The following is a 14,174-nucleotide window of genomic DNA, read 5'->3' on the forward strand; positions in this document are numbered from 1 at the left end:
TTTAGCTATACAGCCAAGCACACGCCCGTAGGTGCGACTGTGTAGTCTACCCAGGCTCATTTAGAAATGACCCTCGAGCAACACGACTGAGACACATGCTCGTATCCCTACCCGTGTGGGAAAAAATAGGCCCTTTATAAGGCCAAAATGCCACCCGTTAAGGGTCCTCCTTCCAATCATAAAAACCACAACATTTTATGCCAAATTCTCAACCATTTCTCAACCAAAACATATACCATTTATATCAAATCATTATCAACATATTTCATGCTTGAAAAACATACAAAATCATATCATTCCATAAGCCAAAAACATACCAAATTATATGATTTATAACCTTGATATTTACATTCAATTTCACACCACATTTTTTACCAATTCCACAATTATAATCTAATTGAATTGTATAAATCATGGCATATCATAATGATAAGTTCATATTTTTCATTTAGCTCAAAGGCTCATAATCATTTGCTCATATATGCATAATTCACTTATACTTAACATATTCCATTTTCACATACCTCATACTTCTTCTATAAGTTCACATATATACATATGCTTTGTACTTACCTTATTCTCAAACATAATGTACATTTCAAACGTACCTGAATTGGATACATATTCACATAGTCATTCATTTCTCGGAATGCCTGTTGAACCGTTCGGAACCATAAGGATACGCGAATAGCTCAGAAAACTCATACAATGCCAACGTCCTAGACGTGGTCTTACATGTAATCAAATATCGATGCCACTGTCCCAGACAGGGTCATACATGAAATTAAATACAATGCCAAGTCCCAGACGTGGTCTTACACGTAAATAGCAAATCGGTGCCAACGTCCCAGACGTGGTCTTACACAATAACACATATCGAAAATCCTATTTCATGACATATGTATCCTAACTATTCCTATGGTTTGTACGAGGCTTTTTGGACACCGGAACCTTATCGATACTTTCTCAGATATCTCATATTCCAGGAAAATAGCCATTCAACATAATTCAATAGCATATTAGCATAAATAAACCATTTCAAATACATTTATTTGTATATAGTCTTATCTCATACAGACTCGAATAAATAGAATCGGCTACTCAACGACTTTCGACTTTCTCCAATCTAATTATGTTTTCTTTGGTTCTTGATCTATATAAATTTAAATTTAACTCATTCAAATTCACATTCATTCAAATCAATCCAAAAACACATATTTAGGGCATTTTACAAATTAGCCCTCACATTTTCATATTTTGACAACTTACTCCCTATTTCACAAAATCACAAAATACATAAAATTTACATATACCCATGTTAGCCTTAATTCTCATATCATTCATATAAGCCCATATGTTTCATTTATTTTACATTTTAGTCCCTAATGTGTGTGATAAGTTTTATATTTATAATTGATTGTACTTGAAACTAACTATTATCACGATAAAGGCACGCGCACTTGTTGAACAGTAGTATAGTTTATAGCAAGACCGAAATGTCGTACCTACAGGAACTAAAAGTACTAGTATTAACTCTCTTTTTACTATCTAGCCTAAAAATAAAGGGATTTATTTTATCTAAATTAATTAACTAAACTAAGAATGCACAAGAGGAAAATTTGGGAAATACTTTTGGGAAAAACTGATTGATTTAGACAATACCCAAGGGAAAAATACACTTAGACTTCACTTGTTATTTGAGTCTGAATCAGACGATTTATTCACTTGACTTGATCATTAGAAATCCCTAAGTTATATTATTATCTCTCTCGTGACTAACAACGTTTAACCCTAGGTTGATTAATTGAAATCTCATTCTAATTAAAACCCCTAGTGTTGCATTAACACGATCTATGGATTCCCTTATTAGGTTTCACCCTAATTCGGCAAAATTATGTCGCCCTATGTCTAGCGGTGCAATCAACTCCGCTTAATTATGGTAGATCTACTCTTAGACAGGTACTTTTTCTCCTCTGAATAAGCACATCAATACTTGAATCAATATCCTAGAATATTAAAGCAAGAATTAAGAACTCATAATTAAGAACAAGTCAAATATTTATCATATAACTCAAAAAATAATAACAAGATCCGTCTTAGGTTTCATTCCCCTTAGGTATTTAGGGGATTTAGTTCATAAGTGTAAAATAAAACATCTCAGAAGAATAATGATAACAAAACATAAAGAATCCCAAGAACCCCTGAAGGAAATTGAAGGGAGATCTTCAGTCTTGAAGGAGAATCTGGCTTCTGGGATGGATCAATCGGCTTTGTTCGAGTAATTCCTTGCCTCCTACTCCGTGTGTCTTTTCTAGGTATCTCCTAGGGTGTTTATATAGGCTTTGGGATGCCTCAAAACCCTCAAGAGTGGCTTTTTCCGAATAGGATTAGACTTGGGCTCGACAAGGACACGCCCGTGTGACAGCCCATGTGAGGTGGCTTTGGCCGTGTTACAATCTGTTAAATAGACACGGGCATGTGAACTGCCCGTGTGAGGAAATCCAGGCCATGTTGATTTTCCACGTTGACCCATTTTCTCTGTTTTTGGCCTGTTTCTCACTCTTTTTACTCTCCTATGCTCACCTAGGTATAAAACATGAAATTAAAGGATTAGGAGCATCGAATTCCATAAATCTAATGATAATTCATCCAAAAATATACTAAGCATGGAATAAAAATATGTATAAATTACGACTTATCAAATACCCCCACACTTAAGCGTTTGCTTGTCCTCAAGCAAAATCCTCAACTCACAATCAAAATAAATTCTTCTCAACTTATAATTTTCATCAATAGTATCTCAAAATAATCCATAAGTAATCATACATTGAAAATTCAACTTGAAGAACATCAAAGTTTCAAACATTCCAAGTTGAGCATTTTATCATGAAAACGTAGGTGTCTCCCCTCATCTAAGTAATGGCATTTGATTCAAAATATCACAGAGTTTCACATCCTTACTAAAGATTCACTCAAATCACTCGAGGTGTTTAAGGACAAGAAATTTAGCAATCAACAGTCAATATGAAAAGTTATTACCATAGGCTTGCGTGAAAATCAAATATCCACCACTATATATTGAAATGATACATCAATCAAAAGCTCTTTAAAGGGTTGTAACGTGGCTTTGGTTAGGGGGTGTGGTCACAAGCTGAAAGAAAAAGGTTAGAATCGAGATTGAATTGAAAAATTACTTAACTATAAAAATACTAAAACTACAAATTACATTCCTAATTAGAAGATCCTAGAATTGAGCTTTTCTTCATGGAATATGGAATTAAATACTTAAGCTCAAAAACAAAGAATTACTACTAATATGTATGTTTGTAATTTTTTTTAAAGATAAAATCAAATAACATAGAACTTTGCTAACTATTACAAAGAAAAATAAAACATAGCTAAGCAATAATTCAATTCAAATCTCGACAAAAATAAGGATCAAATTAGGGGATTTCAACAATAATGGGTTATGGGTTAATATTGAGGGTAAATCAATGAATGACTTGTTAGGCTCAAAGGGGTTCACTAAGGGTTAATTATGAAGGTAGGCTTTTATGGAGTGAGTTGGTTAAACCTAAGTGCCTTTATCATCTCGACATATCAAATCAAATGGTGTGGTCTTAAAATACATAATTGACGCAAGTTCTAAAATAACAATTCAATATTGACGCACTCAAAGCAACAATAAAAGTGAGCATGAAAGAAATAATATATGCTCTAAAGGCTCAAGATCTCACAAACATTATGGCTTTTTTATCTTAAACCTGTGAATTTCAACTCAAGATAATACCTAAACTTGGGGAAACAACCTAAAAATTTTTAATTCTCAAAAATCAACTTTATCATGCTTGATTCTTTAATTCCTTAAAGTTTAAACAATCAATGCATAAATGTTTATGTTTTAATTTAATACATATCAATAAAAATCATAAATTAATCAAAATTCATTCTAATAATGATATGAGTGATTCACGTGAGAACAAGACAAAATTCATGGATTTTTCTGATAATGATATAAATAACCCCCCACACTTAAGATGTACATTGTCCTTAATGTACAAAGATAGATTTACTGAAAAATATAGATATAAGATCATAAAATAAGGAGAGAAGTGAAACTTCCTGAATGTTAAATGGAATCCTTGAATTGGATTCATGGAGAGTAGTCGGCTAAGGCAAGTGTGAGACTGGAGGAGGATACTTAGGTGGTGGTAGAGGTTCGTTAGTACACAAGTCTTGCGCCAAAAGAATATTATATTTGGTGGTAGCTATGTGATAAACCGTAAATTATACATATTTTTACCCAATGTTTAATGCATTTTATGGATGATTTCTCATTAGAATTAATGAATTCGATGCTCCTAATGCTTTAATTTCATATTTTATTCTTAAGAGAGCATAGAAGAGCGAAAGGAACGAGAAACGGGCCAAAAATGGAGCAAATTGGCCAAAGTACGAAATCAACATGGCCTGGACCTCCTCACACGGGCAGACCACATGACCGTGTCAATTTGGTAGGCTCGAACACGGCCTGATGTAATCTAACATGGGTGTGTCCCTGCCGAGCCCAAGTTAAGTCCAATTCAAAAAAGGCCACTTTTGAGGGTTTCTAGGCATTCCAAAGCCTATAAGTACACACTAGAGGAGGAGGAAAAGGGATACAGAGAAGAGGGGTAAGGAATTACCCAAAAGAAGCCGATTGATCCATCTCAGAAGCCAGATTCATCATTAAAACTGAAGATCTCTCCTCAATTTCCCTTCAGGAGTTTTGGGTTTTCTTTATGTTTTGTATTCTTTATTCTTCTAAGATGTTTTCTTATTTAGTTATGAACTAAATCCCCTAAATACCTAAGGGTAATGAAACCCAATGCAAATCTTGTTATTATTTTCTGAATCGTATGATAAATATTTAACTTGTTCTTAATTATGTGTTCTTAATTATTGCTTTAATACCCCAGTACACTGATTCAAGACATGCTCTTATTGAGAGGAGGAATAGACCTTGTCTAAGAGTACATTTGCCATAATTAAGCGGAGTTGATTGTGCGCCTAGAAATAGGGTGACAAGATTTTGCCAGATTAGGGTAAAACCTAATAAGGGGATCCATAGATCGAGTTAATGCAACCCTAGAGTGTTAATTAGAGAAAAGTTCAGTTATTCAATCTAGGGATTAGAAGTTATTAGTCTTGAATAGGGATAATAACATAACTTAGGGATCTCTACGAAACAAGTTGAATGAATAAATCGTCTAATTCGGAGCTAGAATAACAAGTAAAGTCTAGGTGGATTTTTCCTTAAATATTGTCTCAAATCAATCGATTTTCCCAAAAGCAATTCCCCAATTCTTTTCTCTGTGCGTTCTTAGTTTAAAAAATTAGTTAATTAAAACAAACCCTTTTATTCTTAGGTTAGATAATAAAAAGATAGTTATTACTAGTACTTTTGGTTCCCTTGGGTACGATATCCTGGTCTTGCCATTACTATACTATTGTTCAATAGCTGCGCTTGCCTTTTCATCGTGATAATAGTTAGTCTAGGTCTGATCTTCATTATAAATATTTATTACTTGTTATGAATCACGCGATCAATATGGTCGTGGTCGAGCAGGACATGGCAGTCGTGGAGAACCTTTTCTAGTGGAGTTGTAAATTCCTAAGTAATAGTGAGCTTTGGAGCTCTACATAACTGCGATAGAATTATTAACTCTTTAGGAAATATAAAGTAGCATGATTACTCGTAAAAAAATGGCCGAAAATATAAATTACTTAATATAAATTATAAAACCTAAAGATAAAGTAAAATGGTCTTAAAAATAAAATAAAAAGTAATTTAAAAAGGTAAATAAAGATAAAAGTAAACAACTAAAAATAAAGTAACGTCTTTAAAAATCCTTATCTCCGGATGGTTTGCGAGGTGGGGGTGGCAATGAGATGTAAAGGTGCCGACAAATCTGATGTAATGTTGTATCAATATGATCGAAGCATTGAAAATATTACTGCTCGAATCGAGTTAGGCACTCAGAGTTGTCAGAGAGTGAAGCAGCCGCATGAACTGGGTGATGAATAGGTGGTGGCTGAGAGGCTGGATCCTCGTGTGGTGGAGGGACATCATCAGTAATGTCCTCTGGGTCCTCCTTCTCAGCTAACTGGACTAGGCGGTACTGAGGAGGATCAAATCCACGTTGTCGCTCGATCATCCTCATATAGAACATACTTGAGATGCCCTGTAGGGACATCTGACCGATGAGGGTGAGGGAGGATACTTACGTCGCCATGTTGAGGAGACTAAGGTACCGCGCCAGGCGAGTCACATAAGGGCCGATGCAAATGACTCCCTTCCTATGCCGCTCCGTCTGATGGCGAATGGCGAGGCCAATGAAATAGGCAAGGTCGAATACATGCCCATGCGTCATGTTCCATAAAAAATAGGCGTTGTTAGTGTTGCCGATGTCGGTCCTCTCTCACCGTCCTGTCAAGGTATGGGCTAGGATGGCGTGTAGGTATCTTAGGGATGGGGCGAGAGCCGATGCCTTGGAGTGACTGGGGTCATAAGTGGCCAAAGCAAGGACTAGGGCCTTCCAGCAGTTTGAAGGAGAGTAGTGGATATGGCGATGGAGGCTGTCGAAGTCATCGTCATCCATGAACTCCTCTGTATATAGTCTTAGTGCGACTTCGAACTTAGGCACACTCAGCTGGCGAACTAAACCGCCGAGACAGAACTGGACCATTCCAGGATCATCCAACTCTATCATAACAACTTGAAGATGGAAGGTTGAGTAGAGTTCGAGTGTGAGCTCGAGGTACGTCGGCTCGATGATCTCGAAGAAGAGCCCCCACGGGTCAGTAATCAGGAGGGCCAGGACAGTGTCAGCGAGTTAGATCTGCTCGAGTGCAGCCTAATTAATGCAATGGTCCACACCTAGGGGTCGGGCCCGTAGTATCTAAAAGAGTTTCTCCTGAGGTCCCAGGGGAAACTGTAGGAATGGGTGCCAAATTTCAGTGGTAGGATCCGAGGAGGATGTTGCTCCTTTGCAATTCTTCTAGGCGGGAACGGTAGTCTTCTTGCCTCGTGGATTTGACATTATATACCTGTAAGAAGAACTACTTTTATATCCTAATGAATAGAAAATGTAGCATATACTAACAAATTTGACAAGAAATTAACCAAGAATTAAACTAAAAAATTCTACCAAAAACTACTAACACTAGCAAGACTCAACCAAAAACAATCAAACTTGATGGCAGAAATGTTATGGCAAATGGCATAGTGACAGCATGACTAGATTCATCACGAAAAAGATTAAAGTAGCTAACAATGGTAAGAAAATGGTATAAAATACATGAAATAAATCCTAAGAATGAGGATGATATGATAAAAAATTAGTAGCAAAATGTAACTAATAGGTTAAAAATTGATATTATCATGATAGTAAGCATCAAAAAGAAGTAAAAGAGATGAGAAAACCATTAGTGGAGGACTGATGGCCGGAGGAGTGGCAGCGTGATTGTGGGGTGTGGTTGGGGTCGGCCACGAGCGTGGGAATTGAGGCCGTGTGATTCTTGCAAGGGTGAGAAGAGGGGAAAGGGGAAGGAGAATGAAAGAAGGATGAAAATTTTAGGGGTGGTCGGTCGGTGGGAGGGGAGAGATTTTGGCAGTTAGGGTTAGGGTTTTGAGGAAGGGAATGATGAATAGTAGGGGGTTTATATAGATATTGGGGCATACGGCCGTGGGGCACGCCCGTGTGCCCTTATTTCAGCCCGTATGTTTCGTGATTTTCAAATTTAGGCGCATTTGCAATTCGGCCCATGCCTATGTTCTTTGGGCGTGTTGGTGCTGATAAACCGTAATTTATACACATTTTTATCCCATGCTCAGCACATTTATGGATGGTTTCTCCTTAGATTTGGTGAATTCATTACTCCTAATCCTTTAATTTCATGTTTTATACTTAGGTGAGCATAGGAGAGTAAAAAGAGCGAGAAACGGGCTGAAAATGGAGAAAATAGACCTACATGGGAAATTAACATGGCCTGGACTTCCTCACACGGCCATGTCACACGGCCATGTCCCTTTGGCAGGATCGAATCACGACTTACACGGGTAGACTACACACCCGTGCCTATTCAACAGCCTTGACCACGGGCTGAAATAATCGCACACGGGCGTGTCACACGAGCATGTCCCTGCCGAGCCCAAGTATAACCCTATTCGAAAAAAGGCCAATTTTGAGGGCTCTTAGGCATTCTAAAGCCTATTTAAACACCTGAGGAGGCACTTAGAAAGGAGACGCAGAGTAGGAGGCAAGGAATTACTCAAGGAAAGCCGATTGGTCCATCTCAAGAGCCGGATTCATCATCAAGACTGAAGATCTCCCTTCAATTTCCTTTTAGGGGTTTTGGGTTTTCTTTATGTTTTTTATTCATTATTCTTCTGAGATTTTTTCTTCTATAATTATGAACTAAACCCCCTAAATACCTAAGGGGAATGAAACCTAAGACGGATCTTGTTATTATTATCTGAATTGTATGATAAATATTTGACTTGTTCTTAATTATGTGTTCTTAATTCTTGTTTTGATATTCCAGGATATTAATTCGAGTTAATGCTCTTATTCAAAGGAGGAATAGACCCTGTCTAAGAGAAAATTTGTCATAATTAAGCGGAGTTGATTGCACGCCTAGAGATAGGGTGATAAGATTTTGCTGGATTAGGGTGAAACCTAATAAGGGGATCCATAGATCGAGTTAATACAATAATAGGTGTTAATTAAAAAGAGATTTCAATTAATCCACCTAGGGTTAGACATTATTAGTCTCGAGAGAGATAATAACATAACTTAGGGATTTCTATGGATCAAGTCAAATGAATAAATCGCCTGATTCAGAGTCAAATAACAAGTGAAGTCTAAGTAGATTTTTCCTTGGGTATTGTCTTAATCAATCGAATTTTCCCAAAAGCTTTTCCCCAATTTCTCTCTGTGCACTCTTAGTTTAGTTAATTAATTTAGATAAACAAATCCCTTAATTTTTAGGCTAGATAATAAAAAGAAAGTAATTACTAGTACTCTTGGTTCCTTTGAGTTCGACAATCCGATCTTGCTAAAGCTATACTACTGTTCGATAGGTACCCTTGCCTTCATCGTGATAATAATTAGTTTCAAGAACGCTTAATTATAAATTTTTAAAACCTGTTGCGAATATCATGTACCAGGTGCACACGGCCGTTTCGCCTTCATTCTTCATAGATGAGTCCTTTGTTGTTACTTGAACATGGATCATGTATGCTCTTCAGACGTGTTTCCTGCAAAAAAGGTTACACCACATGATTAGTATTAGTAGCATGATTTATACAACCACCATCAATAGTCAATTTGTTACTCGAATTACGAGCTTGAAAAGTGATTGTTTCATCACCCACACGAAGTGTGAGTTCACCTGTACCAATATTGATAATAGTTCTAGCAGTTGCTAAAAAGGACCTTCCTAAAATTAAAGGCACGTCACTATCCTCTTCTATGTCTAGAACAACAAAATCAATAGGGAAGATAAGTTTATCAATTTTAACAAGTACATCTTCAATAATACCCTAGGAAGTCTGATTGTCTTATCTGCCAATTGAATGCTCATCTTAGTTTGTTTGGGTTTCCTACGACCTATTTGTTTAAACATTTTTCAGGGTATGACACTAATGCTAGCCCTTAAATCAGCTAAAGCATTGTTAACGTTTAAACTAGCAATTAAACAAGGAATCTAAAACTCCCTGGATCTTTCAATTTGTTGGGTAGCTTATTCTGTAGAATGGTTGAGCAAACTGAGTTCAACTCTACATGCGACGTCTCATCTAACTTCTGCTTATTTGCTAAAAGCTCCTTTAAGAATTTAACTACATTTGGCATCTGTGAAAGATCTTCAATAAATGGTAAGTTAATGTGTAATTTCTTTAATAATCTAAGGAATTTACTGAATTGTTCGTCTGTGTGGTCTTTCCTTGTCGCACTAGGATATGGTACGCGAGGTTTGTACTCTTTACTTACTGGTTTTTGCTCACTGTGGTCTTCCTCGCCTTTACCTTTACTTACCACAATTCCTTGCCTCGATTCTGGTTCAGGTTTAACTAACCCTTCCTTATCTTGAATGGTAATCGCATTGAGCTGTTCCCTTGGGTTAGATTCAGTGTTACTCGGCAAGCTACCTTGTGGTCATTTAGAAATCAATTTGGCGAGTTGGCCTATCTGAGTTTTGAGCCCCTGAATCGACGCTTGTTGATTCTTGAGTACTGTTTCGATATTTTGAAAATGAGTCTCTGACACTAAGAGAAATTTCGTTAGCATCTCCTCAAGGTTCGACTTCTTTTCCTACTGGTAAGGTGGTTATTGAAAACCTGGGGGATGTTTTGGCCTTTGATTTTCTTGACCACCCCATGAGAAATTGGGATGGTTCTTCCAACCTGCATTATAATGGTTACTATATAGGTTATTTTGAGGTCTAGAATTATTGTTACCCATATATTGAACTTGGTCCTCCTCGATGCTAGGGTTGAAGGATTGATATTCTATGTGTACTCCTCCTCCATTTGAATCGCACCTCATCACTAGATGTACCTGAGTAGAACCATACAAATCATCAATCTTTTTATTTAATAGTTCTACCTGGTTAGATAGCATAGTAACTGCGTCGAGGTTGAAAACACCGGCTGCTTTTGTTGGCTTTGTTCTCATGACTTGCCACTGATAGTTATTCAGTGACATTTCTTCCATAAATTCGTAAGCCTCTTCAGGTGTTTTGTTATTCAAAGTTCCACCGGTGGATACGTCAATGTGTTGTCTTGTTGAGGGGTTCACACCGTTGTAAAACGTCTGAACCTGTAGCCATAGAGGTAGCCCATAGTGAGGGCACCTTCTCAATAGATCCTTTTATCTCTCCCATGCATCATAGAGTGTTTCTAGGTCCATCTGCATAAAATAAGAGATATCATTCCTCAACTTAACTGTTTTAGCCGGTGAAAAATATTTAAGTAAAAACTTTTCGGCCATTTGTTCCCATATAGTGATTGACCATTGTGGTAATGAGTTCAGCCACTGTTTAGCCTTATTCCTCAACAAGAAAGGAAATAACTGAAGGCGAATGGCATCATCAGAAACGTCATTGATCTTAAATGTGTCGTAAAACTCCGGAAAATTTGCCAAATGAGTATTTGGATCCTCGTCCTGCAAACCATTGATAAACCATAAATTATACATATTTTTACCCCATGTTTAATGCATTTTATAGATGATTTCTCATTAAAATTGGTGAATTCGATACTCCTAATGCTTTAATTTCATGTTTTGCACTCAGGAGAGCACCAAGAGTCAAAAGGAGCCAAAAACGAGCCAAAAAGGGACAAAATGGACCAAATCGAGAAGATGACACGGCCTAAGCCTTACCACACCGGCATCTCACACGCTCGTGTCTTTCGAGGGTGTCAACCAAGGTTTTCACGATTCACACGGCCTGGCCATTGACCCATACGGCCGTGTGCAGTTTAACGGATCGAACACGGTGTGGCAATCACGTCACACGGGCGTGTCCTTGCTGAGCCCAAGTTAAGTCCAATTCGGAAAAGACTACTTTTGAGGGTCTCTAGGCATTCCAAAGCCTATAAATACGCACTAGAGGAGGAGGAAAAGAGAGACGGAGAAGGGGGGTAAGGAATTACCCCAGGGAAGTCGATTGATCCATCTCAGAAGCCGTATTCATCATCAAGACTGAAGATCTCTCCTCAATTTCCCTTCAGGAGTTTTGGGTTTTCTTTATGTTTTGTATTCTTTATTCTTCTGAGGTGTTTTCCTATTTAGTTATGAACTAAACCCCTAAATACCTAAAGGGAATGAAACCTAAGACAAATCTTGTTATTATTTTCTAAATTGTATGATAAATATTTAACTTGTTCTTAATTATGTGTTCTTAATTCTTGTTTTGATATCCCAGGACACTGATTCAAGATATGCTCTTATTCAGAGGAAGAATAGACCCTGTCTAAGAGTACTTTCGTCATAATTAAGCAGAGTTGATTGCGCGCCTAGAAATAGGGTGACAAGATTTTACCAGATTAGGGTGAAACCTAATAGGGGGATCCATAGATCGAGTTAATGCAACCCTAGAATGTTAATTAGAGAAAAGTCTCGGTTATTCAATCTAGGGATTAGACATTATTAGTCTTGAATAGGGATAATAACATAACTTAGGGATCTCTACGGAACAAGTTGAATGAATACATAGTCCGGTTCGAAGCCAGAATAACAAGAAAAGTCTAGGTGGATTTTTCCTTAGGTATTGTCTCAAGTCAATTCGACTTTCCTAAAAGCAATTCCCCAATTCTTTTCTCTGTGCGTTCTTAATTTAGTTAATAAACAACCCCTCTTTATTTCTAGGTTAGATAATAAAAAGATAGTTATTACTAGTACTTTTGGTTCCCTTGGGTACGATATCCCGGTCTTGCCATTACTATACTATTGTTCGATAGGTGCGCTTGCCTTTTCGTCGTGATAATAGTTAGTCTAAGTTTGATATTCATTACAAATATTTATTACTTGTTACGAATCACGCGATCAAGTTTTTAGCACCGTTGCAGGGGAACTGAAATATTAGGAACTCTATTTTTTTTTACTTTAGCCATTTATTTTTCTTGCAATTTTATTTTATTTTATTATTTATTAATTTACTTTTTCTCTCTCTTGGCAGGTTTTTATAGTTTATGACTAAAAGAAACCCGTCAGGACCATTACTTTTTGACGAAGAAATCAATCGTACAATTCAAAAAAATCAAACAAAAATAAGGCACAGCTTAAGATACACAGAGATCGAGCAAGGAGACAATATTCAACCTCCAACCGATGTGATGGCTGAAAACCAAGGCAATCAGCTACCTCCTGCAATTGCGGCTAATCAAAATCCTGCTCCCCGTACTATGTATGATTATACTAAACCTTCTTTAATAGGAACTGAATCTATCATAGTTAGACCTGTTGTGGCTGCAAATATTTTTGAACTAAAACCTAACACTATTCAGATGATACAGCAATTCGTTCAGTTTGATGGTTTGCAGGATGAAGATCCCAACGCTCATTTAGCGAACTTTTTAGAATTTTACGATACATTTAAAATCAATAGCGTTTCTGATGATGCCATACGTCTTCGGTTGTTTCCCTTTTCACTGAGAAACAAAGCTAAACAGTGTTGAACTCGTTACCACGAGGGTCTATCACTACTTGGGAACAAATGACCGAGAAATTTTTCCTAAAATATTTTCTGCCGGCTAAAACGGCTAAATTACGTAATGATATCTATTCTTTTGTATAGATGGATTTAGAAACACTTTACGATGCATGGGAGAGATACAAGGACTTACTGAGAAGGTGCCCTCACCATGGGTTACCACTTTGGCTGCAAGTACAAACATTCCACAATGGTCTGAATCCCTCGACTCGGTAAATGGTTGACGCAGTTGCTGGCAGAACCATCAGCAATAAAACACCGAAAGATGCTTATGAATTTATAGAGGAGATGTCACTGAATAACTATCAGTGGCAAGTTATGAGGACAAAGCCAACGAAAACAACCGGCGTTTATAATATCGATTCAGTCACCATGCTATCTAATTAGGTAGAACTTCTCAATAAAAAGATTGAAGGTTTACTTAGTTCTATGCAGGTACATCCAGTAATGAGGTGTGACTCAAGTGGCGGAGGTGTACATACAGAATATTGATCCTTCAATCCTACAGCCGAAGAAGAAGAACTCAACTATATGGGTGACAATAACTTCCAATCTCAAAACAACCCATACAATAATACTTATAATGCAGGTTAGAGAAACCACCCAAATTTTTCATGGGGCAGTCCAGGAAATCAAAGACCACAACATCTTCCGGGTTTACAATAGCCACACTATCAACAAGAGAAGAAACCAAACCTTGAGGAGATGCTCTAAAAATTCATATCAGTGTCAGAAACTCGTTTCCAAAATACCGAGATAGCACTTAAGAATCAACAAGCATCGATCCAAGGGCTCGAAACTCAGATAGGCCAACTATCCAAACTAATCTCCGAACGACCACAAGGTAGCTTACCAAGTAATACTGAATCTAATCCGAGGGAACACCTCAATGCAATTAGTACTCAAAATAAGGAAGG

The 14,174-nt window shown here is 37.2% G+C and overlaps 2 non-coding genes across 2 annotated transcripts; one reads left to right on the top strand and one right to left on the bottom strand.

Moving 5' to 3' along the window:
• The first annotated feature begins 10,878 nt into the window (after positions 1–10,878).
• LOC121211776 (small nucleolar RNA R71) lies at positions 10,879–10,985 on the top strand. Its single transcript, XR_005906994.1, has one exon. It is a non-coding gene; the product is annotated as a small nucleolar RNA R71 (small nucleolar RNA).
• Positions 10,986–13,308: 2,323 nt separating this feature from the next.
• LOC121212031 (small nucleolar RNA R71) lies at positions 13,309–13,415 on the bottom strand. Its single transcript, XR_005907243.1, has one exon. It is a non-coding gene; the product is annotated as a small nucleolar RNA R71 (small nucleolar RNA).
• Between the last annotated feature and the right edge of the window lie 759 nt (positions 13,416–14,174).

The sequence above is a fragment of the Gossypium hirsutum genome, chromosome A12 (assembly GCF_007990345.1).
Source record: "Gossypium hirsutum isolate 1008001.06 chromosome A12, Gossypium_hirsutum_v2.1, whole genome shotgun sequence".
Taxonomy (NCBI): Eukaryota; Viridiplantae; Streptophyta; class Magnoliopsida; order Malvales; family Malvaceae; genus Gossypium; species Gossypium hirsutum.